This window comes from Hemiscyllium ocellatum, chromosome 4 (assembly GCF_020745735.1).
Source record: "Hemiscyllium ocellatum isolate sHemOce1 chromosome 4, sHemOce1.pat.X.cur, whole genome shotgun sequence".
NCBI lineage: Eukaryota > Metazoa > Chordata > Chondrichthyes > Orectolobiformes > Hemiscylliidae > Hemiscyllium > Hemiscyllium ocellatum.
The window spans coordinates 27,501-55,095 of NC_083404.1; positions in this window are offsets into that span (position 1 = coordinate 27,501).

Sequence of the window (27,595 nt, forward strand, 5' to 3'; positions counted from 1 at the left end):
TTATATATTGAAAAAGACCTGGCTTGTTTGTTAAGTCTCTCAACGTGTTTTTGGCTTCAGTTCTTTCATATGTAAATCGTCGAACATTTTTTAATGTTACATTCTCAAGTGAACTTTAACAATAGGTGCCATGTTGGCCCAGATAATGCATTGAAGGTGTGAGGTGCCCTGTGTGAGGCTGTCTGTGCCCCAATGTTCAGACTGATTCTAATCTTAAGAAATGGTTTTACAGACTGTCACATGAATTTGTAATTCTGTAAGTACAAATTCACCCCACAAACTTATATTTGTGTGTGTGTGTGTGTGGGGGTGGGGGTGGAGGGTGGGGGTCAGTATGAGTGTCTGTGAGAGTGTGAGTGTAAAAGGGGATAAATCTGTGAGAGCATGTGTGGGTGCGTGAGTGTGTGAGAGTATGGGAGTGTATGTGTGAGCATATGAGAGAGCTTGTGTATAAAAGAGAGTCTGTGTTAGTGTATGGGTCTGTAGGAGTGTGTGTGCGTGTGTACATGTGTTTGTGCATCTGTCTGTGTGTGTGCGTCTGTCTGTTTGTGTGTCTGTGTATAGTGCAGTGAGGTCACCTGTAGTGTGTCATGAACAATCAAAGGGTACCCTATCGGTTGCAACTTGTGTCTGTCTCCTGAGGAGGTTATTACAGTTTCTTGCTATGGCATGTAAGAACTGGCAGTCTATGAGTTGAACATTGTACCCTATTCTTAAGAGGGCATACTTGAGTACTTCCAAGTACCTGTCATATTCCTCCTCATCTAAACAGGTCCTGCTGATCCGACAGCCTGTTCCAACTTGCCACAGCGCAAAACTGGTGTTACCCTTTTGACTGTTGAATTCAGTTTGTTATGAAATAGGGTGTGTCTTCTGTAGTGATGGCTCTGACAGTTACTACGAATTTCCTAGGGGTGAAAGGAGTCACTTTAGTTGATTTACTGAAAGTGTGTAAAACCAAGCTTTTGGAATTGGTAGACAAGCTGGAGTTGGGGTTGCTTTTGTCAGGACAAAAAGGGGAGGTAATTGCAGCGATAACTTGACATTTATGAAAGCCAGAATTGCCCATCAGATACATTGGAAACGGTTAAAATTCAGTTGTAAACAAAGCAGCTTGAACACGAAGAGAAAATGAAAGTAATTGAATCACAACTGAAAGCAGAAAAAATGCTGAAAGAGAAAGTAGCTCCAGCAGAGGAAAGGGACAGGGAAAAATAGCCTTGGCAGAACAAAAACGAAAGGAAAGGGAGGCCCTAGTAGGCGAGAGAGCTTTTGAACTTCAGAGGTTGGAACTTGCAGTGACTGGAATCAGCTGCATCTTGTTGGCTGTGACATTCCTGGTTGTGGTTGTTAATCTGGGCCAATCAGAAAAGTCCGGTTTGACTAATTTAACCAGGTGGTTGTGGAGTGCATCATTTCCCCCTCCAACTCTATTTTGATTTAGTCCCTGCCCTCCCCTTCACTGTTTTGATCACACAGCATTGCCCTTTGATGTGAAGGGCACTGCTTGTCACTGACCACTCAGGTGTTTATCTATCACTTGGGCTGGACCAGTGGCAGTGTGTAGCTGTGCAAGAAGAGGAAGACAGAGAAAAGAAGAGAGAAGAAGGAGGTGGAAGGAGGCGAGAGCTTGGAGTCCTGGGCCTAGTTTTGGAGCTGCAGCCTGGGCCTTGCCCAGGTCAAGTCAGTGTTGCAGCTGACCTGGGGCCCACACCCACTGCTGGTCTCTGAGACCCCACACGGGCCTGCCCCCACCACCGCTGCCTGGGACTTGCCTGAGGCCCCTTCCCACAACCTCCACCACTGGTACGACCTGAGGCCCACCTCCACCGCTGCTGCCTGGGACTTGCCTGGGAATCCCTCCCCAACAGGTCTGCCTCCACTGCTGGGACCGAGGGCCAGCCTGGGACTTGCCAGAGCCTGCCTCAACTGCTGCTGTCGCCTGAGGCCTGCCTCCACCACCACTGCCTGAGGCCACTCCCCAACCAAGGGCCTGCCTGGGACTCGACAGAGGCCTGCCTCAACTGCTGTCGCCTGAGGCCTGCCTCCACCACTGCAGCCTGGGACTCGCCTGAGGCCACTCCCCACAACCTCCACCACTGCTGCGACCCGAGGCCCACCTCCACCGCTGCTGCCCAGGACTCAATTTTGGGGCTGCCTGGGACTTGTCTTGGGGCCCCCCCAACAGGCCTGCCCCCAACACTGCAATTGAGGGCCTGCCGAGGACTTGCCTGAGGCCTGCCTCCACCACCGCTGCCTAGGACTCGCCTCGGGTGACTGGCCTCGGGCACCTCCCCAAGGACTTCATCGCTAATACTGCCAGAGGCCCACCTCCACCGCTGCTGCCGGGGGCCGACGGAGTATGGCGAGCCCGAAGGTCGCAGGGCCCAGCCGGACCTACGCCGGGGTAGCCGCTGCCTTGGGCTCGGCTGGCCCAACCCCGGCCGCAACTGCATCCCCCTTCAGGCACCTGACCAAACGCCTGGGGGTCAAGGCCTATCCCCATCCCAACATGACCATCGAGGCCTGCAGTAAGGCCATGGCTGGTGTGGTCGGCCCACTGGCCATCGTCGCTGCGGCCCGCATGTACGGGAAGGCCGTCTTCTTCCTTAAGACCGAGCAGGCGGTCCACCTGGCCGTGGAGAGGGGGCTCACTGTGGGCGGGACATATTTGCCAGTCGACCCCTTGGAGGTCACGGCCCAGAGAGTCGTGATCTCCAACGTCCCGCCCTTCATTGCCAGCGAGCTCCTTCTTCCCCACCTCAACACCTTGGGGGAGATCCGGTCAGGTGTTCAACCGCTCCTGCTCGGTCTTAAGGACCCCACCCTCCGCCATGTATACTCCTTCCGACGCCAGGTGTTTATTTGCCTGGCCCGGGAGGAGGTCACGGAGGGATCCTTCACCATCCTCCACGAGGGCGCGGCCTACCGCGCCTTCTGGACGGCGGACGGCGTGCGGTGCCACCTGTGCCGCGAGGTGGGGCATATTAGAAAAAACTGCCCCACCCAGAAGGCTGCCCAGCCCACACCAACGGCTGCGGGTGGTGCCGCCGCACCCACTCCCCCTCCCCCAAAGTCAACACCACAAGCCCCGGCACCGGGGGCTAAGCCAGAGGCTCCCAATGCCTCAGCCTCTGGCAGGGAGGGGGGTGAGCGTCCGACCGAACGGAAGGCGCTCAGGAAGACGCAACGCGTCAAGCCCGCCCACGGGGAGACCACCCTATCCCCATCCCCTTCCCCTTCCCCTCCACGTAGCCCACGACCTGCCCCGCCCCGGCACGACAATGCCCCTGCGGCCGTGCCAGCGTCGCCCCGGCGCGGGAACCCTGACCCCCGAACCCCCAAACCCGTACCTGATCCCGGTCCCACTGACCCCGACCCCAACACCGACCCCCACCTCGTTAAGGAAACTCCTGGGGCTTCAATCCCCCCTCCAGAAACTGAGCCCCGCCCCACCCAGCCACCCCCTGGCACTAACCTGGGGGGAACCATCGCTGCTCCACTTCCTGCAGCGACCGTGTCTCTGGGCCCCGGAGAGGGAACTGGGCCCCTGCCCCGCCCGCCATCACCTGATATACCAGGGGCGGGGCAGGAAGTGACACGGCTGACCCTCCCCACCCTGGCCACGCCCCCTGCCTTCCCCCAGCCAATCGTATTCCGGGAAAGGTGGGGGGGAGGGACCTCGGGCCCCATGACCACCAAGGCGGGCGGGGAGGAGAAGGCTCATAAATTCCCCCCTGTCTCTCTGGGGAAGAGGCGCCGGCCCTTGGAGGGGGGAGAAATCCCATCAGCGCGCCGGCGGCGCTGCCCCTCTCCAGGGGATGAGCCGACGGTGCCCCCCCACTGTCCTGCACCATGGCCCGACCTGCCCAAACCCCCAGGGGCGACAGCCGGGCCTTCCACCGCCATAACTCCTCCAGCCCCTGGGGAGGATTTTAATACTATCACAGGCCATGGTGCAGGCGACCGCCTTCTTTTCAGTATTGGGTCGTCGAGCGGTGGAGGGGAGGAAGGTGTTATCCTCGCTCCTCCCTCCCAGACTGTTTTTCCGGGGGCCTTGGCCCTGGGGGAGGACCTTTTCCCCGAGGAGCCGGGCGTCCCGGTGTCGGGAGAGGAGCGGGGCCCCGAGCCTCTGCCGCCCGGCGACCCGAACTCGGGGCGTTCCGGGAAGGGGTGCGCCGAGGAAGATACGGAAGGTGACCCTGGGGGTGGGGTCACTGGAGGTTTGAGGCCAGTTGGCGGTGCCGGACCAGCCCCCATCCTCTCGGTGGGGGAGGGGTCGGTGACCGAAGGCGACCTCCCGGAGGAGGGTTCTGGATCGGTGGCGGACACCGGGGACGACGCTGAGTCCGTCTCCAGCGACATTTTCGAGTCCCAGGTGCCCCCCACCGATCTCCCCCTCATCCCCCTCGAGGAACTCCGGGAATTTGTCGAGGAAACTCGGAGTCGCCGGGATAGAGCCCAACTGGCGCTCGACCGCTGGAGCTCCTTCGAAAGAGTCTACTGGTCGGCCCACGCTGCGCGCCAGGCGCCCGGGCTTGACGTTAACGAGCGAAAGCGAGTCAGGAACTTCCTGGGAGCACTCCTGGTGAGGGCGAGGGACTTCTGTGCCCCTCTCTCGTCCTCCCAGTAGATATGTACATAGTTTTTGTTAACTGTTTACTGGTGGTGGTTGCACTATACTTCCGACATGGAGACAACTATAGCCAGCCTCAACATCAACGGCAGCAGGGAGTCACAGCGCAGATTCCAGACCCTCTCGGTCCTTCGGGACGGGAGGTATGCGGTGTGCTTCCTGCAAGAAACCCACACTACCCCGGGAGACGAAGCCACCTGGCTCCTGGAGTGGCGAGGGGGGGTCTACATGAGTCACCTCACCCGCAGATCTGGCGGGGTGGCTATCTTGTTGGCCCCGCATTTTCAGCCGGAGATCTTGGGGGTCAGGGAGCCAGTGCCAGGCCGTTTGCTTCACCTGACGGTTCGGCTGGGGGGCGCGGTGCTTCACTTGGTGAACGTCTACGCTCCCCTGGCCGGGCCGAGGCAAGCGAGCTTCTTCGAAGAAGTGTCCGCTCATCTCGCTTCCATCGACGAGAACCAGTGCGTCGTCCTCGGGGGAGATTTTAACTGCGTCCTCGAGGACAGGGACCACGGCGGTGCCCGCACGAGTTCGGCGTCGGGGAGGAGGTTGGGGGACTTGGTCAAGTCCTTGGACCTGGTGGACGTCTGGCGGAATCTCCATCCTGACTCCATCGCCTTCACCTTCGTGAGGCCTGGGGTCGGAGCGTCCAGAATCGACCGCCTGTACGTTTCGCGGGCGTACGCCTCCTGCTTTCCGAAGGCCTCCACGCGGCAGGTGTCGTGCACGGACCATCACCTGGTGTGGGCGGAACTCCTTCCGTTCGGCGCCAGGTTGGGCTCCGCGTACTGGCACTTTAACAACCTGCTGCTGGAGGACGAGCGGTTCCGGGACTCGTTTCGTCGTTTCTGGGCCGGCTGGAGAAGGAAGCGGGGAAGCTTCCCCTCCCTGAGGCTATGGTGGGACGTGGGCAAGGCTCACGTCCGCGTCTTCTGTCAGGAGTACGCGAGGGGGTCGACAAAGAGGCGGAAATCCAGGATCGGGGAGTTGGAGAGGGAGATGCTCGACCTGGAGTCACGCCTCGGTCAGCCCGACGCGGACCCGGCCCTGCGCGGGGTGTACGAAGAGAAGAAGGCCGCGCTCCGGGACCTGCAGCTCGTCGGGGCTCGGGGCGCGTACGTGAGGTCGCGGCTCCAGCTCCTCCAGGACCTGGACCGCGGCTCCCCCTTCTTCTACTCGCTGGAAAAAAGGCGTGGCACCCGTCAGCAGCTCCTTGTGCTGCTGGCCGACGACGGGTCCCTCGTCTCGGATCCGGAGGGTATCAGGGCCCACGTCCGATCCTATTACACGGCCCTGTTCTCTCCGGATCCGTCCAGCGAGGACGCTCGCAGAGTTCTGTGGGAGGACCTGCCGCAGCTCAGCCCGGAGGACGCCGGAAGGCTCGACGCTCCCGTCACCTTAGAGGAGCTGACCGGCGCCCTCGACCGGCTCTCGCGGGGCAAATCCCCGGGGCTGGACGGGCTGACTGTGGAGTTCTTCAGGGCGTTCTGGGACGTCCTGGGGAGCGACTACGCACGGGTCCTGGGGGAGTGTCTAAATGCCGGAGAGCTGCCCCTTTCTTGGCGCAGGGCGGTCATCGTCCTGCTGCCAAAGAAGGGGGACCTTCGTTCTTTGAAGAACTGGCGTCCGGTCTCCCTCCTCAGCACGGACTACAAAATCTTTGCCAGGGTGTTGTCTTCTCGCCTGGCTTCCGTGCTGGCCCACATGATTCACCCGGACCAGTCCTACACGGTCCCGGGCCGGAGGATACAAGACAACGTCCATCTGGTCCGGTACCTGATCCATTTCTGTCGACGGGCTGGTCTGCCGAGCGCCTTCCTGTCTCTCGACCAGGAGAAGGCGTTCGACAGGGTCGATCACGAGTACCTGCTCGGGACTCTGCGGGCGTTCGGGTTCGGGACGCAGTTCGTCGCCCGGATCCGACTTTTGTACGCCGCCGCAGAGTGTCTGGTTAAAGTTAACGGGTCCCTGACGGCGCCCCTTCGCTTCGGGAGAGGAGTGCGTCAAGGCTGCCCCCTGTCCGGCCAACTGTATTCCCTGTGCGTGGAGCCTTTCCTGCGCCTCTTGCGGAGGAGGTTGTCGGGGCTGGTTCTGCGCGGCGCGGGCGCGGGGGTGGTCCTCTCGGCCTACGCCGACGACGTGCTCCTCACTTTCACCGACCCGGCTGACCTGGGGAGGATGCGCGAGTGCCAGGCCGTGTACTCGGCGGCGTCTTCCGCCAGGATCAACTGGGCCAAATGTTCCGGGCTACTGGTGGGTCCGTGGCGGGTGGACTCCCTGCCGGAGGAGTTTCGGGGGTTCAGCTGGAGTACCACCCATCTCCTCTACCTGGGGGTCTACCTCAGCCCGACCGAGGAATCCTGGCCGGCCAACTGGCAGGAGCTGGAGGCCAAAGTCTCGGCTCGCCTAGGCCGCTGGACAGGACTGCTCCGAGTGCTATCTTACAGGAGCCGAGTGCTGGTCATAAACCAGCTGGTGGCCGCCATGCTGTGGTACCGGCTGGTCACTTTGGTCCCTCCTCCTGGCTTTGTCGCTGACATCCAGAGAACGTTGGTCGACTTCTTCTGGGACAAAAAGATGCACTGGGTCGCTGCGCAGGTTCTGAGTCTCCCCATTGAGGAGGGCGGTCAGTCGCTGGTGTGCGTCCGCACCCAGGTCGCGACCTTCCGCCTTCAGACCTTGCAGCGATACCTTTACGTCGAGCCTCCTCCTAGGTGGTGCGCCCTGGCGACGTATTTTTTCCGCCAGGTGCGTAACCTCAACTACGACACGCAGCTCCTGTTCGTCGATCGTGACGGTTTGGAGGTCGCCCTCAAGGTGCTGCCTGTCTTTTACCAGGACCTGATCACTGTCTGGAACATGGTCGAATCGCGTCGCGCCTACCCTCCGGCAGGAGTAGCGGCTGTCGTCAGGGAGCCGTTGCTCAGGAATCCGCACCTCCGTGCTCGCGGGTTCGAGTGGCTGTCGGAGGGGAGGGCCGTGGCGGCGAGGGTGACCAGGGTCGGGGACGTGCTGGGTGCCGGGGGCCTGGGCTGGACGTTGCCGCAAGACATAGCGAGCAGGGCAGCGGTAGACGTCCGGTACGTGGCCACCGGCATCCGACGCCTTAAAACGGCGGTGCTCGGACCCGACGTAGTGCACCAGTTGGAGGACGCTCAGGTGTGCGGTGGGATCCCGTCCGCGCTCACCCCTGCCCGGACGGAATTTCACATCGGCCCCAGGGTCCCGTACTTCCCGCGGGAGCCTGTGCCCCACAACCTGAGCCGCCTCCGTAATTTTAGGTTTGTCCCGTTCAAGGACGTTAAAAGGCGGGTCCTGTACAGACTGCTGCTGCACACCGTCCACCTCTTCTCCCTCATCCACCGCCCGGACACGCCCTGGCGTGCCCATTTGCCACTGGGCGGTGGGGGTCCCCAGTGGAGGGCCCTCTACGCAGGAGTCCTCCCCCTTTCTCTCGGGGATCTGGGGTGGAGGGTGTTGCACGCAGCAGTCCCCTGCAACCGCAGATTGCGGTGGTTCACGGACTCCCAGCCCAACTGCTTGTTCTGTGGCGCTGTGGAGTCCGTGGACCATGTGTATATTGGGTGTGGGCGTTTGCACTCCCTTTTTGATTTTCTTAAAAACCTCCTCCTCTGCTTTTGTTTGCACTTCAGTCCCACGCTCCTGATCTTCGGGCACCCGGTGCGGAGGAGGGAGGGCAGGTCTGAAGATCTCCTCGTGGGTCTGCTCCTGGGCCTGGCCAAACTGGCCATAAACAGGTCCAGGCAGCGGGCCGTGGAGGGGGTCGTTAGGGCCGACTGCCTGCCCCTCTTCCGCGGTTACGTTAGGGCCCGGGTGTCCTTGGAGAAGGAGCACGCGGTGTCCACCAACACCCTGGAGTTGTTCAGGGAGAGGTGGGCGCCGCAGGGAGTGGAGTGCATCATTTCCCCCTCCAACTCTATTTTGATTTAGTCCCTGCCCTCCCCTTCACTGTTTTGATCACACAGCATTGCCCTTTGATGTGAAGGGCACTGCTCGTCACAGGCCACTCGGGTGTTTTCCTACTTTTCCTGGTGGTGGAAATTAAATAAAGATTTGTACACCTTGTCTCTCACTGTGTCTCACACCTGCACACACACACCATGGGTGCTGGGGATAAAAATAGAAAAAAAAAAAAAAAAAGAATTTAACCAGGTGGTTGTGGAGTGCATCATTTCCCCCTCCAACTCTATTTTGATTTAGTCCCTGCCCTCCCCTTCACTGTTTTGATCACACAGCATTGCCCTTTGATGTGAAGGGCACTGCTCGTCACAGGCCACTCGGGTGTTTTCCCCTGTTAAGAGTTGGACCAGTGGCAGTGTTGTGCTGAAGAGAGAAGAGAGAAGAAGGTGGAAGACCAAGGAGGAGGTGGAGGAAGGAGGTGAGAGCTTTGTGTTCTGGGCCCTGTGTTTGAGCTGACCTGGGGCCCACTCCCACTGCTGGTCTCTGGGACCCCGCCTGGGCCTGCCCTCCACCACCGCAGCCTGGGACTTGCCTGAGGCCCCTTCCCACAACCTCCTCCACTGGTGTGACCTGAGGCCTACCTCCACTGCTGGGACCAAGGGCCAGCCTGGGACTTGCCAGAGGCTTGCCTCCACCAGCGCTGCCTGGGACTCGCCTGAGGCACCTTCCACAACCTCCACCACTGCTGACTGGAACTCGCCAGGGAGTCCCTCCCCAACAGGTCCGCCTCCACTGCTGGGACAAAGGGCCAGCCTGGGACTCGCCAGAGGCCTGCCTCAACTTCTGCTGCAGCCAGAGGCCTGCCTCCACCAGCGCTGCCTGGGACTTGCCTGGGAGTCCCTCCCCAACTGAGGGCCTGCCTGGGACTCGCCAGAGGCCTCCCTCCACCACTGCAGCCTGGGACTTGCCTGAGGCCACTCCCTGCAGCCTCCACCACTGCTGCGACCTGAGGCCCACCTCCACCGCTGCTGCCCAGGACATAATTTTGGGGCTGCCTGGGACTTGTCTTGGGGACCCCCCCCCCCAACAGGCCTGCCCCCAACACTGCAATTGAGGGCCTGCCGAGGACTTGCCTGAGGCCTGCCTCCTCCACCGCTGCCTAGGACTCGCCTCGGGTGACTGGCCTCGGGCACCTCCCCAAGGACTCCATTACTACTACTGCCAGAGGCCCACCTCCACCGCTGCTGCCAGGGGCCGACGGAGTATGGCGAGCCCGAAGGTCGCAGGGCCCAGCCGGACCTACGCCGGGGTAGCCGCTGCCTTAGGCTCGGCTGGCCCAACCCCGGCCGCAACCGCATCTCCCTTCAGGCACCTGACCAAACGCCTGGGGGTCAAGGCCTATCCCCATCCCAACATGACCATCGAGGCCTGCAGTAAGGCCATGGCTAGTGTGGTCGGCCCACTGGCCATCGTCGCTGCGGCCCGCATGTACGGGAAGGCCGTATTCTTCCTTAAGACCGAGCAGGCGGTCCACCTGGCCGTGGAGAGGGGGCTCACTGTGGGCGGGACATATTTGCCAGTCGACCCTTTGGAGGTCACGGCCCAGAGAGTCGTGATCTCCAACGTCCCGCCCTTCATTGCCAGCGAGCTCCTTCTTCCCCACCTCAACACCTTGGGGGAGATCCGGTCAGGTGTTCAACCGCTCCTGCTCGGTCTTAAGGACCCCACCCTCCGTCACGTGTACTCCTTCCGACGCCAGGTGTTTATTTGCCTGGCCCGGGAGGAGGTCACGGAGGGCTCATTCACTGTCCTCCACGAGGGCGCGGCATACCGCGCCTTCTGGACGGCGGACGGCGTGCGGTGCCACCTGTGCCGCGAGGTGGGGCATGTTAGAAAAAACTGCCCCACCCAGAAAGCTGCCCAGCCCACACCAACGGCTGCGGGTGGTGCCGCCGCACCCACTCCCCCTCCCCCAAAGTCAACACCACAAGCCCCGGCACCGGGGGCTAAGCCGGAGGCTCCCAATGCCTCAGCCTCTGGCAGGGAGGGGGGTGAGCGTCCGACCGGACAGAAGGTGCCCAGAAAGACGCTACGCGTCAAGCCCGCCCACGGGGAGACCACCCTATCCCCATCCCCTTCCCCTTCCCCTCCACATAACCCACGACCTGCCCCGCCCCGGCACGACAATGCCCCTGCGGCCGTGCCAGTGTCACCCCGGCGCGGGAACCCTGACCCCCGAACCCCCAAACCCGTACCTGATCCCGGCCCCACTGACCCCGACCCCAACACCGACCCCCACCCCGTTAAGGAAACTCCTGGGGCTTCAACCCCCCCTCCAGAAACTGAGCCCCGCCCCACCCAGCCACCCCCTGGCACTAACCTGGGGGGAACCATCGCTGCTCCACTTCCTGCAGCGACTGTGTCTCTGGGCCCCGGAGAGGGAACTGGGCCCCTGCCCCGCCCGCCATCACCTGATATACCAGGGGCGGGGCAGGAAGTGACACGGCTGACCCTCTCCACCCTGGCCACGCCCCCTGCATTCCCCCAGCCAATCATATTCCGGGAAAGGCGGGGGGGAGGGACCTCGGGCCCCACGACCACCAAGGCGGGCGGGGAGGGGAAGACCCATAAATCCCCCCCTGTCTCTCTGGGGAAGAGGCGCCGGCCCTTGGAGGGGGGAGAAATCCCATCAGCGCGCCGGCGGCGCTGCCCCTCTCCAGGGGATGAGCCGACGGTGTCTCCCCACTGTCCTGCACCATGGCCTGACCTGCCCAAACCCCCAGGGGCGACAGCCGGGCCTTCCACCGCCATAACTCCTCCAGCCCCTGGGGAGGATTTTAATACCGTCACGGGCCATGGTGCAGGCGGCCGTGTTCTTTTTAACATTGGGTCGTCGAGCGGTGGAGGGGAGGAAGGTGTTATCCTCGCTCCTCCCTCCCAGACTGTTTTTCCGGGGCCTTGGCCCTGGGGGAGGACCTTTTCCCCGAGGAGCCGGGCGTCCCGGTGTCGGGAGAGGAGCGGGGCCCCGAGCCTCTGCCGCCCGGCGACCCGAACTCGGGGCGTTCCGGGAAGGGGTGCGCCGAGGAAGATACGGAAGGTGACCCTGGGGGTGGGGTCACTGGAGGTTTGAGGCCAGTTGGCGGTGCCGGACCAGCCCCCATCCTCTCGGTGGGGGAGGGGTCGGTGACCGAAGGCGACCTCCCGGAGGAGGGTTCTGGATCGGTGGCGGACACCGGGGACGACGCGGAGTCCGTCTCCAGCGACATTTTCGAGTCCCAGGTGCCCCCCACCGATCTCCCCCTCATCCCCCTCGAGGAACTCCGGGAATTTGTCGAGGAAACTCGGAGTCGCCGGGATAGAGCCCAACTGGCGCTCGACCGCTGGAGCTCCTTCGAAAGAGTCTACTGGTCGGCCCACGCTGCGCGCCAGGCGCCCGGGCTTGACGTCAATGAGCGAAAGCGAGTCAGGAACTTCCTGGGAGCACTCCTGGTGAGGGCGAGGGACTTCTGTGCCCCTCTCTCGTCCTCCCAGTAAATATGTACATAGTTTAACTGTGTGTACTGGTGGTGGTTGCACTATACTTCCGACATGGAGACAACTATAGCCAGCCTCAACATCAACGGCAGCAGGGAGTCACAGCGCAGATTCCAGACCCTCTCGGTCCTTCGGGACGGGAGGTATGCGGTGTGCTTCCTGCAAGAAACCCACACTACCCCGGGAGACGAAGCCACCTGGCTCCTGGAGTGGCGAGGGGGGGTCTACATGAGTCACCTCACCCGCAGATCTGGCGGGGTGGCTATCTTGTTGGCCCCGCATTTTCAGCCGGAGATCTTGGGGGTCAGGGAGCCAGTGCCAGGCCGTTTGCTTCACCTGACGGTTCGGCTGGGGGGCGCGGTGCTTCACTTGGTGAACGTCTACGCTCCCCTGGCCGGGCCGAGGCAAGCGAGCTTCTTCGAAGAAGTGTCCGCTCATCTCGCTTCCATCGACGAGAACCAGTGCGTCGTCCTCGGGGGAGATTTTAACTGCGTCCTCGAGGACAGGGACCACGGCGGTGCCCGCACGAGTTCGACGTCGGGGAGGAGGTTGGGGGACTTGGTCAAGTCCTTGGACCTGGTGGACGTCTGGCGGAATCTCCATCCTGACTCCATCGCCTTCACCTTCGTGAGGCCTGGGGTCGGAGCGTCCAGAATCGACCGCCTGTACGTTTCGCGGGCGTACGCCTCCTGCTTTCCGAAGGCCTCCACGCGGCAGGTGTCGTGCACGGACCATCACCTGGTGTGGGCGGAACTCCTTCCGTTCGGCGCCAGGTTGGGCTCCGCGTACTGGCACTTTAACAACCTGCTGCTGGAGGACGAGCGGTTCCGGGACTCGTTTCGTCGTTTCTGGGCCGGCTGGAGAAGGAAGCGGGGAAGCTTCCCCTCCCTGAGGCTATGGTGGGACGTGGGCAAGGCTCACGTCCGCGTCTTCTGTCAGGAGTACGCGAGGGGGTCGACAAAGAGGCGGAAATCCAGGATCGGGGAGTTGGAGAGGGAGATGCTCGACCTGGAGTCACGCCTCGGTCAGCCCGACGCGGACCCGGCCCTGCGCGGGGTGTACGAAGAGAAGAAGGCCGCGCTCCGGGACCTGCAGCTCGTCGGGGCTCGGGGCGCGTACGTGAGGTCGCGGCTCCAGCTCCTCCAGGACCTGGACCGCGGCTCCCCCTTCTTCTACTCGCTGGAAAAAAGGCGTGGCACCCGTCAGCAGCTCCTTGTGCTGCTGGCCGACGACGGGTCCCTCGTCTCGGATCCGGAGGGTATCAGGGCCCACGTCCGATCCTATTACACGGCCCTGTTCTCTCCGGATCCGTCCAGCGAGGACGCTCGCAGAGTTCTGTGGGAGGACCTGCCGCAGCTCAGCCCGGAGGACGCCGGAAGGCTCGACGCTCCCGTCACCTTAGAGGAGCTGACCGGCGCCCTCGACCGGCTCTCGAGGGGCAAATCCCCGGGGCTGGACGGGCTGACTGTGGAGTTCTTCAGGGCGTTCTGGGACGTCCTGGGGAGCGACTACGCACGGGTCCTGGGGGAGTGTCTAAATGCCGGAGAGCTGCCCCTTTCTTGGCGCAGGGCGGTCATCGTCCTGCTGCCAAAGAAGGGGGACCTTCGTTCTTTGAAGAACTGGCGTCCGGTCTCCCTCCTCAGCACGGACTACAAAATCTTTGCCAGGGTGTTGTCTTCTCGCCTGGCTTCCGTGCTGGCCCACATGATTCACCCGGACCAGTCCTACACGGTCCCGGGCCGGAGGATACAAGACAACGTCCATCTGGTCCGGGACCTGATCCATTTCTGTCGACGGGCTGGTCTGCCGAGCGCCTTCCTGTCTCTCGACCAGGAGAAGGCGTTCGACAGGGTCGATCACGAGTACCTGCTCGGGACTCTGCGGGCGTTCGGGTTCGGGACGCAGTTCGTCGCCCGGATCCGACTTTTGTACGCCGCCGCAGAGTGTCTGGTTAAAGTTAACGGGTCCCTGACGGCGCCCCTTCGCTTCGGGAGAGGAGTGCGTCAAGGCTGCCCCCTGTCCGGCCAGCTGTATTCCCTGTGCGTGGAGCCTTTCCTGCGCCTCTTGCGGAGGAGGTTGTCGGGGCTGGTTCTGCGCGGCGCGGGCGCGGGGGTGGTCCTCTCGGCCTACGCCGACGACGTGCTCCTCACTTTCACCGACCCGGCTGACCTGGGGAGGATGCGCGAGTGCCAGGCCGTGTACTCGGCGGCGTCTTCCGCCAGGATCAACTGGGCCAAATGTTCCGGGCTACTGGTGGGTCCGTGGCGGGTGGACTCCCTGCCGGAGGAGTTTCGGGGGTTCAGCTGGAGTACCACCCATCTCCTCTACCTGGGGGTCTACCTCAGCCCGACCGAGGAATCCTGGCCGGCCAACTGGCAGGAGCTGGAGGCCAAAGTCTCGGCTCGCCTAGGCCGCTGGACAGGACTGCTCCGAGTGCTATCTTACAGGAGCCGAGTGCTGGTCATAAACCAGCTGGTGGCCGCCATGCTGTGGTACCGGCTGGTCACTTTGGTCCCTCCTCCTGGCTTTGTCGCTGACATCCAGAGAACGTTGGTCGACTTCTTCTGGGACAAAAAGATGCACTGGGTCGCTGCGCAGGTTCTGAGTCTCCCCATTGAGGAGGGCGGTCAGTCGCTGGTGTGCGTCCGCACCCAGGTCGCGACCTTCCGCCTTCAGACCTTGCAGCGATACCTTTACGTCGAGCCTCCTCCTAGGTGGTGCGCCCTGGCGACGTATTTTTTCCGCCAGGTGCGTAACCTCAACTACGACACGCAGCTCCTGTTCGTCGATCGTGACGGTTTGGAGGTCGCCCTCAAGGTGCTGCCTGTCTTTTACCAGGACCTGATCACTGTCTGGAACATGGTCGAATCGCGTCGCGCCTACCCTCCGGCAGGAGTAGCGGCTGTCGTCAGGGAGCCGTTGCTCAGGAATCCGCACCTCCGTGCTCGCGGGTTCGAGTGGCTGTCGGAGGGGAGGGCCGTGGCGGCGAGGGTGACCAGGGTCGGGGACGTGCTGGGTGCCGGGGGCCTGGACTGGACGTTGCCGCAAGACATAGCGAGCAGGGCAGCGGTAGACGTCCGGTACGTGGCCACCGGCATCCGACGCCTTAAAACGGCGGTGCTCGGACCCGACGTAGTGCACCAGTTGGAGGACGCTCAGGTGTGCGGTGGGATCCCGTCCGCGCTCACCCCTGCCCGGACGGAATTTCACATCGGCCCCAAGGTCCCGTACTTCCCGCGGGAGCCTGTGCCCCACAACCTGAGCCGCCTCCGAAATTTTAACTTTGTCCCGTTCAAGGACGTTAAAAGGTGTGTCCTGTATCGACTGCTGCTGCACACCGTCCACCTCTTCTCCCTCATCCACCGCCCGGACACGCCCTGGCGTGCCCATTTGCCACCGGGCGGTGGGGATCCCCAGTGGAGGGCCCTCTACGCAGGAGTCCTCCCCCTTTCTCTCGGGGATCTGGGGTGGAGGGTGTTGCACGCAGCAGTCCCCTGCAACCGCAGATTGCGGTGGTTCACGGACTCCCAGCCCAACTGCTTGTTCTGTGGCGCTGTGGAGTCCGTGGACCATGTGTATGTTGGGTGTGGGCGTTTGCACTCCCTTTTTGATTTTCTGAAAAACCTTCTCCTCTGCTTTTGGTTGCACTTCAGTCCCATGCTCCTGATCTTCGGGCACCCGGTGCGGAGGAGGGAGGGTAGGTCTGAAGACCTCCTCGTGGGTCTGCTCCTGGGCCTGGCCAAACTGGCCATAAACAGGTCCAGGCAGCGGGCCGTGGAGGGGGTCGTTAGGGCCGACTGCCTGCCCCTCTTCCGCGGTTACGTTAGGGCCCGGGTGTCCTTGGAGAAGGAGCACGCGGTGTCCACCAACACCCTGGAGTTGTTCAGGGAGAGGTGGGCGCCGCAGGGAGTGGAGTGCATCATTTCCCCCTCCAACTCTATTTTGATTTAGTCCCTGCCCTCCCCTTCACTGTTTTGATCACACAGCATTGCCCTTTGATGTGAAGGGCACTGCTCGTCACAGGCCACTCGGGTGTTTTCCTACTTTTCCTGGTGGTGGAAATTAAATAAAGATTTGTGCACTTTATGTCTCTCACTGTGTCTCACAGCTGCACACACACACACACACCATGGGTGCTGGGAAAGAAATAAGCACTACCGCAGTTAGACGGTAGTGTGGGGGTTAATTAAACAGTAGTCTGTGCCTGGTGGTGGATATTGAATAAAGATTTGTGCACTTTGCGTCTCTCACTATGTCTCACAACTACACACACACACACACACCATGGGTGCTGGGGAAATAAGCACTACCGCAGTTAGGCGGTAGTGTGGGGTTAATTAAAAAAAAACAGGAGATAAAAAAAAAGAAAAAAAAAAAAAAAAAAGAAAAAAAAAGAAAAAAAAAAAAATTTAACCAGGTGGTTGTGGAGTGCATCATTTCCCCCTCCAACTCTATTTTGATTTAGTCCCTGCCCTCCCCTTCACTGTTTTGATCACACAGCATTGCCCTTTGATGTGAAGGGCACTGCTCGTCACAGGCCACTCGGGTGTTTTCCTACTTTTCCTGGTGGTGGAAATTAAATAAAGATTTGTGCACTTTATGTCTCTCACTGTGTCTCACAGCTGCACACACAGAAAAAGAAGAAAAAAAAAAATCTAAACAGGGGACATCCTGCCCTCCCCTTCACTGTTTGATCACACAGCATTGCTCTTTTTGATGTGAAGGGCACTGCTTGTCACTGGCCACCCGGGTGTTTTCCTATCTTCCTGGTGGTGGAAATTGAATAAAGACTCGTGCACTTTGTGTCTCTCACTGTGTCTCACACCTGCACACGTACACCATGGGTGCTGGGGTTAAAAATAATAAGCACTACCGCAGTTAGGCGGTAGTGTGGGGGTTTTTAAAAAAAAAGAAAAAAAAGAAGAAAAAAAAAAAAGAAAAGAAAAAAAAAAATCAACAGGACTGTCTGTCACTGGCCACCTGGGTGTAGAAAGAAGAAAAAAAATATATATAACCAGGAGAATCACGCAGTATTGCCCCCTGATGTGAAGGGCACTGCTTGTCACTGGCCACTCGGGTGTTTTGCCTGTTAAGAGTTGGAAAAAAAAAGAAAAAAAAGAAAAAAAAAAAATTTAACCAGGTGGTTGTGGAGTGCATCATTTCCCCCTCCAACTCTATTTTGATTTAGTCCCTGCCCTCCCCTTCACTGTTTTGATCACACAGCATTGCCCTTTGATGTGAAGGGCACTGCTCGTCACAGGCCACTCGGGTGTTTTCCTACTTTTCCTGGTGGTGGAAATTAAATAAAGATTTGTGCACTTTGTCTCTCACTAAAGAAAAAAAAAATTAAATAGACCTGCAGCCCTGTTATGGTGCAGTGGTAGTATCCCAGTGGGCTTAGGTTCAAGTCCCACCTGCTCCAGAGCTATGTAATAATGTTTGAACAGGTTTATTCAGGAAATGATCTTCTAATATCATAAATGAACATTGAGCTGTTAAGTTGTTAAGCATTTCTCTAAAAAAGCACTGCTTGTCACTGGCCACTCGGGTGTTTCCTTTCTTCCTAGTGGTGGAAATTAAATAAAGATTTGTGCACTTAGTGTCTCTCACTGTGTCTCACACCTACACACACACACCATGGGTGCTGGGGAAAAAATAAACACTACCGCAGTTAGGCGGTAGTGTGGGGTTTTAAAACAAACAAACAAAAAAAAAAAAAAAATTTAACCAGGTGGTTGTGGAGTGCATCATTTCCCCCTCCAACTCTATTTTGATTTAGTCCCTGCCCTCCCCTTCACTGTTTTGATCACACAGCATTGCCCTTTGATGAAGGGCACTGCTCGTCACAGGCCACTCGGGTGTTTTCCTACTTTTCCTGGTGGTGGAAATTAAATAAAGATTTGTGCACTTTATGTCTCTCACTGTGTCTCACAGCTGCACACACACACCATGGGTGCTGGGAAAAAATAAGCACTACCGCAGTTAGGCGGTAGTGTGGGGGTAAAAAGAAAAAAAAAATATAAATAAATAAAAAAAAAGAAAAAAAAAAATTTAACCAGGTGGTTGTGGAGTGCATCATTTCCCCCTCCAACTCTATTTTGATTTAGTCCCTGCCCTCCCCTTCACTGTTTTGATCACACAGCATTGCCCTTTGATGTGAAGGGCACTGCTCGTCACTGGCCACTCGGGTGTTTTCCTACTTTTCCTGGTGGTGGAAATTGAATAAAGATTTGTACACCTTGTCTCTCACTGTGTCTCACAGCTGCACACACACACACACACACACACACCAAAAAGAAAAGAAAAAAAAAAATAAAAAAAAAATTTAACCAGGTGGTTGTGGAGTGCATCATTTCCCCCTCCAACTCTATTTTGATTTAGTCCCTGCCCTCCCCTTCACTGTTTGTTCACACAGCATTGCCCTTTGATGTGAAGGGCACTGCTTGTCACTGGCCACTCGGGTGTTTTGCCTGTTAAGAGTTGGACCAGTGGCAGTGTTGAGCTGAAGAGAGAAGAGAGAAGAGAGAAGACCAAGGAGGAGGTGGAGGAAGGAGGTGAGAGCTTTGTGTTCTGGGCCCTGTGTTTGAGCTGACCTGGGGCCCACTCCCACTGCTGGTCTCTGGGACCCCGCCTGGGCCTGCCCTCCACCACCGCAGCCTGGGACTCGCCTGAGGCCCCTTCCCACAACCTCCTCCACTGGTGTGACCTGAGGCCTACCTCCACTGCTGGGACCAAGGGCCAGCCTGGGACTTGCCAGAGGCTTGCCTCCACCAGCGCTGCCTGGGACTCGCCTGAGGCACCTTCCACAACCTCCACCACTGCTGACTGGAACTCGCCTGGGAGTCCCTCCCCAACAGGTCCGCCTCCACTGCTGGGACAAAGGGCCAGCCTGGGATTTGCCAGAAGCCTGCCTCAACTGCTGCTGCTGCCAGAGGCCTGCCTCCACCACCACTGCCTGGGACTTGCCTGGGAGTCCCTCCCCAACTGAGGGCCTGCCTGGGACTCGCCAGAGGCCTGCCTCCACCACTGCAGCCTGGGACTTGCCTGAGGCCACTCTCCACAGCCTCCACCACTGCTGCGACCCGAGGCCCATCTCCACCGCTGCTGCCCAGGACTTAATTTTGGGGCTGCCTGGGACTTGTCTTGGGGACCCTCCCCAACAGGCCTGCCCCTACCGGTGACCAAGGGCCTACCTGGGACTCGCCCGAAGCCTGCCCCTGCCATTGCCTGAGGCCGGTTTCCACCGTCGCTGCCTGGGACTCTCCTCGGGTGACTGGCTTTGGGCACGACCCCAGGACTTCCGCCACTGCTACAGCCAAAGGCCCACCTCCAGCAGCAGAATATGGCGAGCCCAAAGGTCGCAGGGCCCAGCCGGACCTACGCCGGGGTAGCCGCTGCCTTGGGCTCGGCTGGCCCAACCCCGGCCGCAACCGCATCCCCCTTCAGGCACCTGACCAAACGCCTGGGGGTCAAGGCCTATCCCCATCCCAACATGACCATCGAGGCCTGCAGTAAGGCCATGGCTAGTGTGGTCGGCCCACTGGCCATCGTCGCTGCGGCCCGCATGTACGGGAAGGCCGTATTCTTTCTTAAGACCGAGCAGGCGGTCCACCTGGCCGTGGAGAGGGGGCTCACTGTGGGCGGGACATATTTGCCAGTCGACCCTTTGGAGGTCACGGCCCAGAGAGTCGTGATCTCCAACGTCCCGCCCTTCATTGCCAGCGAGCTCCTTCTTCCCCACCTCAACACCTTGGGGGAGATCCGGTCAGGCGTTCAACCGCTCCTGCTCGGTCTTAAGGACCCCACCCTCCGTCACGTGTACTCCTTCCGACGCCAGGTGTTTATTTGCCTGGCCCGGGAGGAGGTCACGGAGGGCTCATTCACTGTCCTCCACGAGGGCGCGGCGTACCGCGCCTTCTGGACGGCGGACGGCGTGCGGTGCCACCTGTGCCGTGAGGTGGGGCACATTCGAAAGAACTGCCCCACCCAGAAGGCTGCCCAGCCCACACCAACGGCTGCGGGTGGTGCCGCCGCACCCACTCCCCCTCCCCCAAAGTCAACACCACAAGCCCCGGCACCGGGGGCTAAGCCGGAGGCTCCCAATGCCTCAGCCTCTGGCAGGGAGGAGGGTGAGCGTCCGACCGAACGGAAGGCGCTCAGGAAGACGCAACGCGTCAAGCCCGCCCACGGGGAGACCACCCTATCCCCATCCCCTTCCCCTTCCCCTCCACGTAACCCACGACCTGCCCCGCCCCGGCACGACAATGCCCCTGCGGCCGTGCCAGCGTCGCCCCGGCGCGGGAACCCTGACCCCCGAACCCCCAAACCCGTACCTGATCCTGGCCCCACTGACCCCGACCCCAACACCGACCCCCACCTCGTTAAGGAAACTCCTGGGGCTTCAACCCCACCTCCAGAAACTGAGCCCCGCCCCACCCAGCCACCCCCTGGCACTAACCTGGGGGGAACCATCGCTGCTCCACTTCCTGCAGCGACCGTGTCTCTGGGCCCTGGAGAGGGAACTGGGCCCCTGCCCCGCCCGCCATCACCTGATATACCAGGGGCGGGGCAGGAAGTGACACGGCTGACCCTCCCCACCCTGGCCACGCCCCCTGCCTTCCCCCAGCCAATCATATTCCGGGAAAGGCGGGGGGGAGGGACCTCGGGCCCCATGACCACCAAGGCGGGCGGGGAGGGGAAGACCCATAAATCCCCCCCTGTCTCTCTGGGGAAGAGGCGCCGGCCCTTGGAGGGGGGAGAAATCCCATCAGCGCGCCGGCGGCGCTGCCCCTCTCCAGGGGATGAGCCGACGGTGCCCCCCCACTGTCCTGCACCATGGCCCGACCTGCCCAAACCCCCAGGGGCGACAGCTGGGCCTTCCACCGCCATAACTCCTCCAGCCCCTGGGGAGGATTTTATTAACAACACGGGCCATGGTGCAGTCGACAGACTTTTATTCACTGCTGGGTCGTCGAGCGGTGGAGGGGAGGAAGGTGTTATCCTCGCTCCTCCCTCCCAGACTGTTTTTCCGGGGGCCTTGGCCCTGGGGGAGGACCTTTTCCCCGAGGAGCCGGGCGTCCCGGTGTCGGGAGAGGAGCGGGGCCCCGAGCCTCTGCCGCCCGGCGACCCGAACTCGGGGCGTTCCGGGAAGGGGTGCGCTGAGGAAGATACGGAAGGTGACCCTGGGGGTGGGGTCACTGGAGGTTTGAGGCCAGTTGGCGGTGCCGGACCAGCCCCCATCCTCTCGGTGGGGGAGGGGTCGGTGACCGAAGGCGACCTCCCGGAGGAGGGTTCTGGATCGGTGGCGGACACCGGGGACGACGCGGAGTCCGTCTCCAGCGACATTTTCGAGTCCCAGGTGCCCCCCACCGATCTCCCCCTCATCCCCCTCGAGGAACTCCGGGAATTTGTCGAGGAAACTCGGAGTCGCCGGGATAGAGCCCAACTGGCGCTCGACCGCTGGAGCTCCTTCGAAAGAGTCTACTGGTCGGCCCACGCTGCGCGCCAGGCGCCCGGGCTTGACGTTAACGAGCGAAAGCGAGTCAGGAACTTCCTGGGAGCACTCCTGGTGAGGGCGAGGGACTTCTGTGCCCCTCTCTCGTCCTCCCAGTAAATATGTACATAGTTTTTGTTAACTGTTTACTGGTGGTGGTTGCACTATACTTTCGACATGGAGACAACTATAGCCAGCCTCAACATCAACGGCAGCAGGGAGTCACAGCGCAGATTCCAGACCCTCTCGGCCCTTCGGGACGGGAGGTATGCGGTGTGCTTCCTGCAAGAAACCCACACTACCCCGGGAGACGAAGCCACCTGGCTCCTGGAGTGGCGAGGGGGGGTCTACATGAGTCACCTCACCCGCAGATCTGGCGGGGTGGCTATCTTGTTGGCCCCGCATTTTCAGCCGGAGATCTTGGGGGTCAGGGAGCCAGTGCCAGGCCGTTTGCTTCACCTGACGGTTCGGCTGGGGGGCGCGGTGCTTCACTTGGTGAACGTCTACGCTCCCCTGGCCGGGCCGAGGCAAGCGAGCTTCTTCGAAGAAGTGTCCGCTCATCTCGCTTCCATCGACGAGAACCAGTGCGTCGTCCTCGGGGGAGATTTTAACTGCGTCCTCGAGGACAGGGACCACGGCGGTGCCCGCACGAGTTCGACGTCGGGGAGGAGGTTGGGGGACTTGGTCAAGTCCTTGGACCTGGTGGACGTCTGGCGGAATCTCCATCCTGACTCCATCGCCTTCACCTTCGTGAGGCCTGGGGTCGGAGCGTCCAGAATCGACCGCCTGTACGTTTCGCGGGCGTACGCCTCCTGCTTTCCGAAGGCCTCCACGCGGCAGGTGTCGTGCACGGACCATCACCTGGTGTGGGCGGAACTCCTTCCGTTCGGCGCCAGGTTGGGCTCCGCGTACTGGCACTTTAACAACCTGCTGCTGGAGGACGAGCGGTTCCGGGACTCGTTTCGTCGTTTCTGGGCCGGCTGGAGAAGGAAGCGGGGAAGCTTCCCCTCCCTGAGGCTATGGTGGGACGTGGGCAAGGCTCACGTCCGCGTCTTCTGTCAGGAGTATGCGAGGGGGTCGACGAAGAGGCGGAAATCCAGGATCGGGGAGTTGGAGAGGGAGATGCTCGACCTGGAGTCACGCCTCGGTCAGCCCGACGCGGACCCGGCCCTGCGCGGGGTGTACGAAGAGAAGAAGGCCGCGCTCCGGGACCTGCAGCTCGTCGGGGCTCGGGGCGCGTACGTGAGGTCGCGGCTCCAGCTCCTCCAGGACCTGGACCGCGGCTCCCCCTTCTTCTACTCGCTGGAAAAAAGGCGTGGCACCCGTCAGCAGCTCCTTGTGCTGCTGGCCGATGACGGGTCCCTCGTCTCGGATCCGGAGGGTATCAGGGCCCACGTTCGATCCTATTACACGGCCCTGTTCTCTCCGGATCCGTCCAGCGAGGACGCTCGCAGAGTTCTGTGGGAGGACCTGCCGCAGCTCAGCCCGGAGGACGCCGGAAGGCTCGACGCTCCTGTCACCTTAGAGGAGCTGACCGGCGCCCTCGACCGGCTCTCGAGGGGCAAATCCCCGGGGCTGGACGGACTGACTGTGGAGTTCTTCAGGGCGTTCTGGGACGTCCTGGGGAGCGACTACGCACAGGTCCTGGGGGAGTGTCTAAATGCCGGAGAGCTGCCCCTTTCTTGGCGCAGGGCGGTCATCGTCCTGCTGCCAAAGAAGGGGGACCTTCGTTCTTTGAAGAACTGGCGTCCGGTCTCCCTCCTCAGCACGGACTACAAAATCTTTGCCAGGGTGTTGTCTTCTCGCCTGGCTTCCGTGCTGGCCCACATGATTCACCCGGACCAGTCCTACACGGTCCCGGGCCGGAGGATACAAGACAACGTCCATCTGGTCCGGGACCTGATCCATTTCTGTCGACGGGCTGGTCTGCCGAGCGCCTTCCTGTCTCTCGACCAGGAGAAGGCGTTCGACAGGGTCGATCACGAGTACCTGCTCGGGACTCTGCGGGCGTTCGGGTTCGGGACGCAGTTCGTCACCCGGATCCGACTTTTGTACGCCGCCGCAGAGTGTCTGGTTAAAGTTAACGGGTCCCTGACGGCGCCCCTTCGCTTCGGGAGAGGAGTGCGTCAAGGCTGCCCCCTGTCCGGCCAGCTGTATTCCCTGTGCGTGGAGCCTTTCCTGCGCCTCTTGCGGAGGAGGCTGTCGGGGCTGGTTCTGCGCGGCGCCGGCGCCGGGGTGGTCCTCTCGGCCTACGCCGACGACGTGCTCCTCACTTTCACCGACCCGGCTGACATGGGGAGGATGCGCGAGTGCCAGGCCGTGTACTCGGCGGCGTCTTCCGCCAGGATCAACTGGGCCAAATGTTCCGGGCTACTGGTGGGTCCGTGGCGGGTGGACTCCCTGCCGGAGGAGTTTCGGGGGTTCAGCTGGAGTACCACCCATCTCCTCTACCTGGGGGTCTACCTCAGCCCGACCGAGGAATCCTGGCCGGCCAACTGGCAGGAGCTGGAGGCCAAAGTCTCGGCTCGCCTAGGCCGCTGGACAGGACTGCTCCGAGTGCTATCTTACAGGAGCCGAGTGCTGGTCATAAACCAGCTGGTGGCCGCCATGCTGTGGTACCGGCTGGTCACTTTGGTCCCTCCTCCTGGCTTTGTCGCTGACATCCAGAGAACGTTGGTCGACTTCTTCTGGGACAAAAAGATGCACTGGGTCGCTGCGCAGGTTCTGAGTCTCCCCAATGAGGAGGGCGGTCAGTCGCTGGTGTGCGTCCGCACCCAGGTCGCGACCTTCCGCCTTCAGACCTTGCAGCGATACCTTTACGTCGAGCCTCCTCCTAGGTGGTGCGCCCTGGCGACGTATTTTTTCCGCCAGGTGCGTAACCTCAACTACGACACGCAGCTCCTGTTCGTCGACCGTGACGGTTTGGAGGTCGCCCTCAAGGTGCTGCCTGTCTTTTACCAGGACCTGATCACTGTCTGGAACATGGTCGAATCGCGCCGCGCCTACCCTCCGGCAGGAGTAGCGGCTGTCGTCAGGGAGCCGTTGCTCAGGAATCCGCACCTCCGTGCTCGCGGGTTCGAGTGGCTGTCGGAGGGGAGGGCCGTGGCGGCGAGGGTGACCAGGGTCGGGGACGTGCTGGGTGCCGGGGGGCTGGGCTGGACGTTGCCGCAAGACATAGCGAGCAGGGCAGCGGTAGACGTCCGGTACGTGGCCACCGGCATCCGACGCCTTAAAACGGCGGTGCTCGGACCCGACGTAGTGCACCAGTTGGAGGACGCTCAGGTGTGCGGTGGGATCCCGTCCGCGCTCACCCCTGCCCGGACGGAATTTCACATCGGCCCCAAGGTCCCGTACTTCCCGCGGGAGCCTGTGCCCCACAACCTGAGCCGCCTCCGTAATTTTAGTTTTGTCCCGTTCAAGGACGTTAAAAGGCGGGTCCTGTACAGACTGCTGCTGCACACCGTCCACCTCTTCTCCCTCATCCACCGCCCGGACACGCCCTGGCGTGCCCATTTGCCACCGGGCGGTGGGGATCCCCAGTGGAGGGCTCTCTACGCAGGAGTCCTCCCCCTTTCTCTCGGGGATCTGGGGTGGAGGGTGCTGCACGCAGCAGTCCCCTGCAACCGCAGATTGCGGTGGTTCACGGACTCCCAGCCCAACTGCTTGTTCTGTGGCGCTGTGGAGTCCGTGGACCATGTGTATGTTGGGTGTGGGCGTTTGCACTCCCTTTTTGATTTTCTGAAAAACCTTCTCCTCTGCTTTTGGTTGCACTTCAGTCCCACGCTCCTGATCTTCGGGCACCCGGTGCGGAGGAGGGAGGGCAGGTCTGAAGACCTCCTCGTGGGTCTGCTCCTGGGCCTGGCCAAACTGGCCATAAACAGGTCCAGGCAGCGGGCCGTGGAGGGGGTCGTTAGGGCCGACTGCCTGCCCCTCTTCCGCGGTTACGTTAGGGCCCGGGTGTCCTTGGAGAAGGAGCACGCGGTGTCCACCAACACCCTGGAGTTGTTCAGGGAGAGGTGGGCGCCGCAGGGAGTGGAGTGCATCATTTCCCCCTCCAACTCTATTTTGATTTAGTCCCTGCCCTCCCCTTCACTGTTTTGATCACAAGCAGTGCCCTTCACAAAGGGCAATGCTGTGTCACTGGCCACCCTGGTTTTTTTCCTATCTTCCTGGTGGTGGAAATTAAATAAAGATTTGTGCACTTCGTGTCTCTCACTGCATCTCACACTTGCACACACACACCATGGGTGAAAAAGAAAGAAAAAAAAAGATTTAACCAGGTGGTTGTGGAGTGCATCATTTCCCCCTCCAACTCTATTTTGATTTAGTCCCTGCCCTCCCCTTCACTGTTTTGATCACACAGCATTGCCCTTTGATGAAGGGCACTGCTTGTCACAGGCCACTCGGGTGTTTTGCCTGTTAAGAGTTGGACCAGTGGCAGTGTTGTGCCTGTAGGAGAAGGGAGAAGAGAGAAGAGAGAAGACCAAGGAGGAGGTGGAGGAAGGAGGTGAGAGCTTTGTGTTCTGGGCCCTGTGTTTGAGCTGACCTGGGGCCCACTCCCACTGCTGGTCTCTGGGACCCCGCCTGGGCCTGCCCTCCACCACCGCAGCCTGGGACTCGCCTGAGGCCCCTTCCCACAACCTCCTCCACTGGTGTGACCTGAGGCCTACCTCCACTGCTGGGACCAAGGGCCAGCCTGGGACTTGCCAGAGGCTTGCCTCCACCAGCGCTGCCTGGGACTCGCCTGAGGCACCTTCCACAACCTCCACCACTGCTGACTGGAACTCGCCTGGGAGTCCCTCCCCAACAGGTCCGCCTCCACTGCTGGGACAAAGGGCCAGCCTGGGATTTGCCAGAAGCCTGCCTCAACTGCTGCTGCTGCCAGAGGCCTGCCTCCACCACCACTGCCTGGGACTTGCCTGGGAGTCCCTCCCCAACTGAGGGCCTGCCTGGGACTCGCCAGAGGCCTGCCTCCACCACTGCAGCCTGGGACTTGCCTGAGGCCACTCTCCACAGCCTCCACCACTGCTGCGACCCGAGGCCCATCTCCACCGCTGCTGCCCAGGACTTAATTTTGGGGCTGCCTGGGACTTGTCTTGGGGACCCTCCCCAACAGGCCTGCCCCTACCGGTGACCAAGGGCCTACCTAGGACTCGCCCGAAGCCTGCCCCTGCCATTGCCTGAGGCCGGTTTCCACCGTCGCTGCCTGGGACTCTCCTCGGGTGACTGGCTTTGGGCACGACCCCAGGACTTCCGCCACTGCTACAGCCAAAGGCCCACCTCCAGCAGCAGAATATGGCGAGCCCAAAGGTCGCAGGGCCCAGCCGGACCTACGCCGGGGTAGCCGCTGCCTTGGGCTCGGCTGGCCCAACCCCGGCCGCAACCGCATCCCCCTTCAGGCACCTGACCAAACGCCTGGGGGTCAAGGCCTATCCCCATCCCAACATGACCATTGAGGCCTGCAGTAAAGCCATGGCTAGTGTGGTCGGCCCACTGGCCATCGTCGCTGCGGCCCGCATGTACGGGAAGGCCGTCTTCTTTCTTAAAACCGAGCAGGCGGTCCACCTGGCCGTGGAGAGGGGGCTCACTGTGGGCGGGACGTATTTGCCAGTCGACCCTTTGGAGGTCACGGCCCAGAGAGTCATGATCTCCAACGTCCCGCCCTTCATTGCCAGCGAGCTCCTTCTTCCCCACCTCAACACCTTGGGGGAGATCCGGTCAGGTGTTCAACCGCTCCTGCTCGGTCTTAAGGACCCCACCCTCCGTCACGTGTACTCCTTCCGACGCCAGGTGTTTATTTGCCTGGCCCGGGAGGAGGTCACGGAGGGATCCTTCACCATCCTCCACGAGGGCGCGGCCTACCGCGCCTTCTGGACGGCGGACGGCGTGCGGTGCCACCTGTGCCGCGAGGTGGGGCATATTAGAAAAAACTGCCCCACCCAGAAGGCTGCCCAGCCCACACCAACGGCTGCGGGTGGTGCCGCCGCACCCACTCCCCCTCCCCCAAAGTC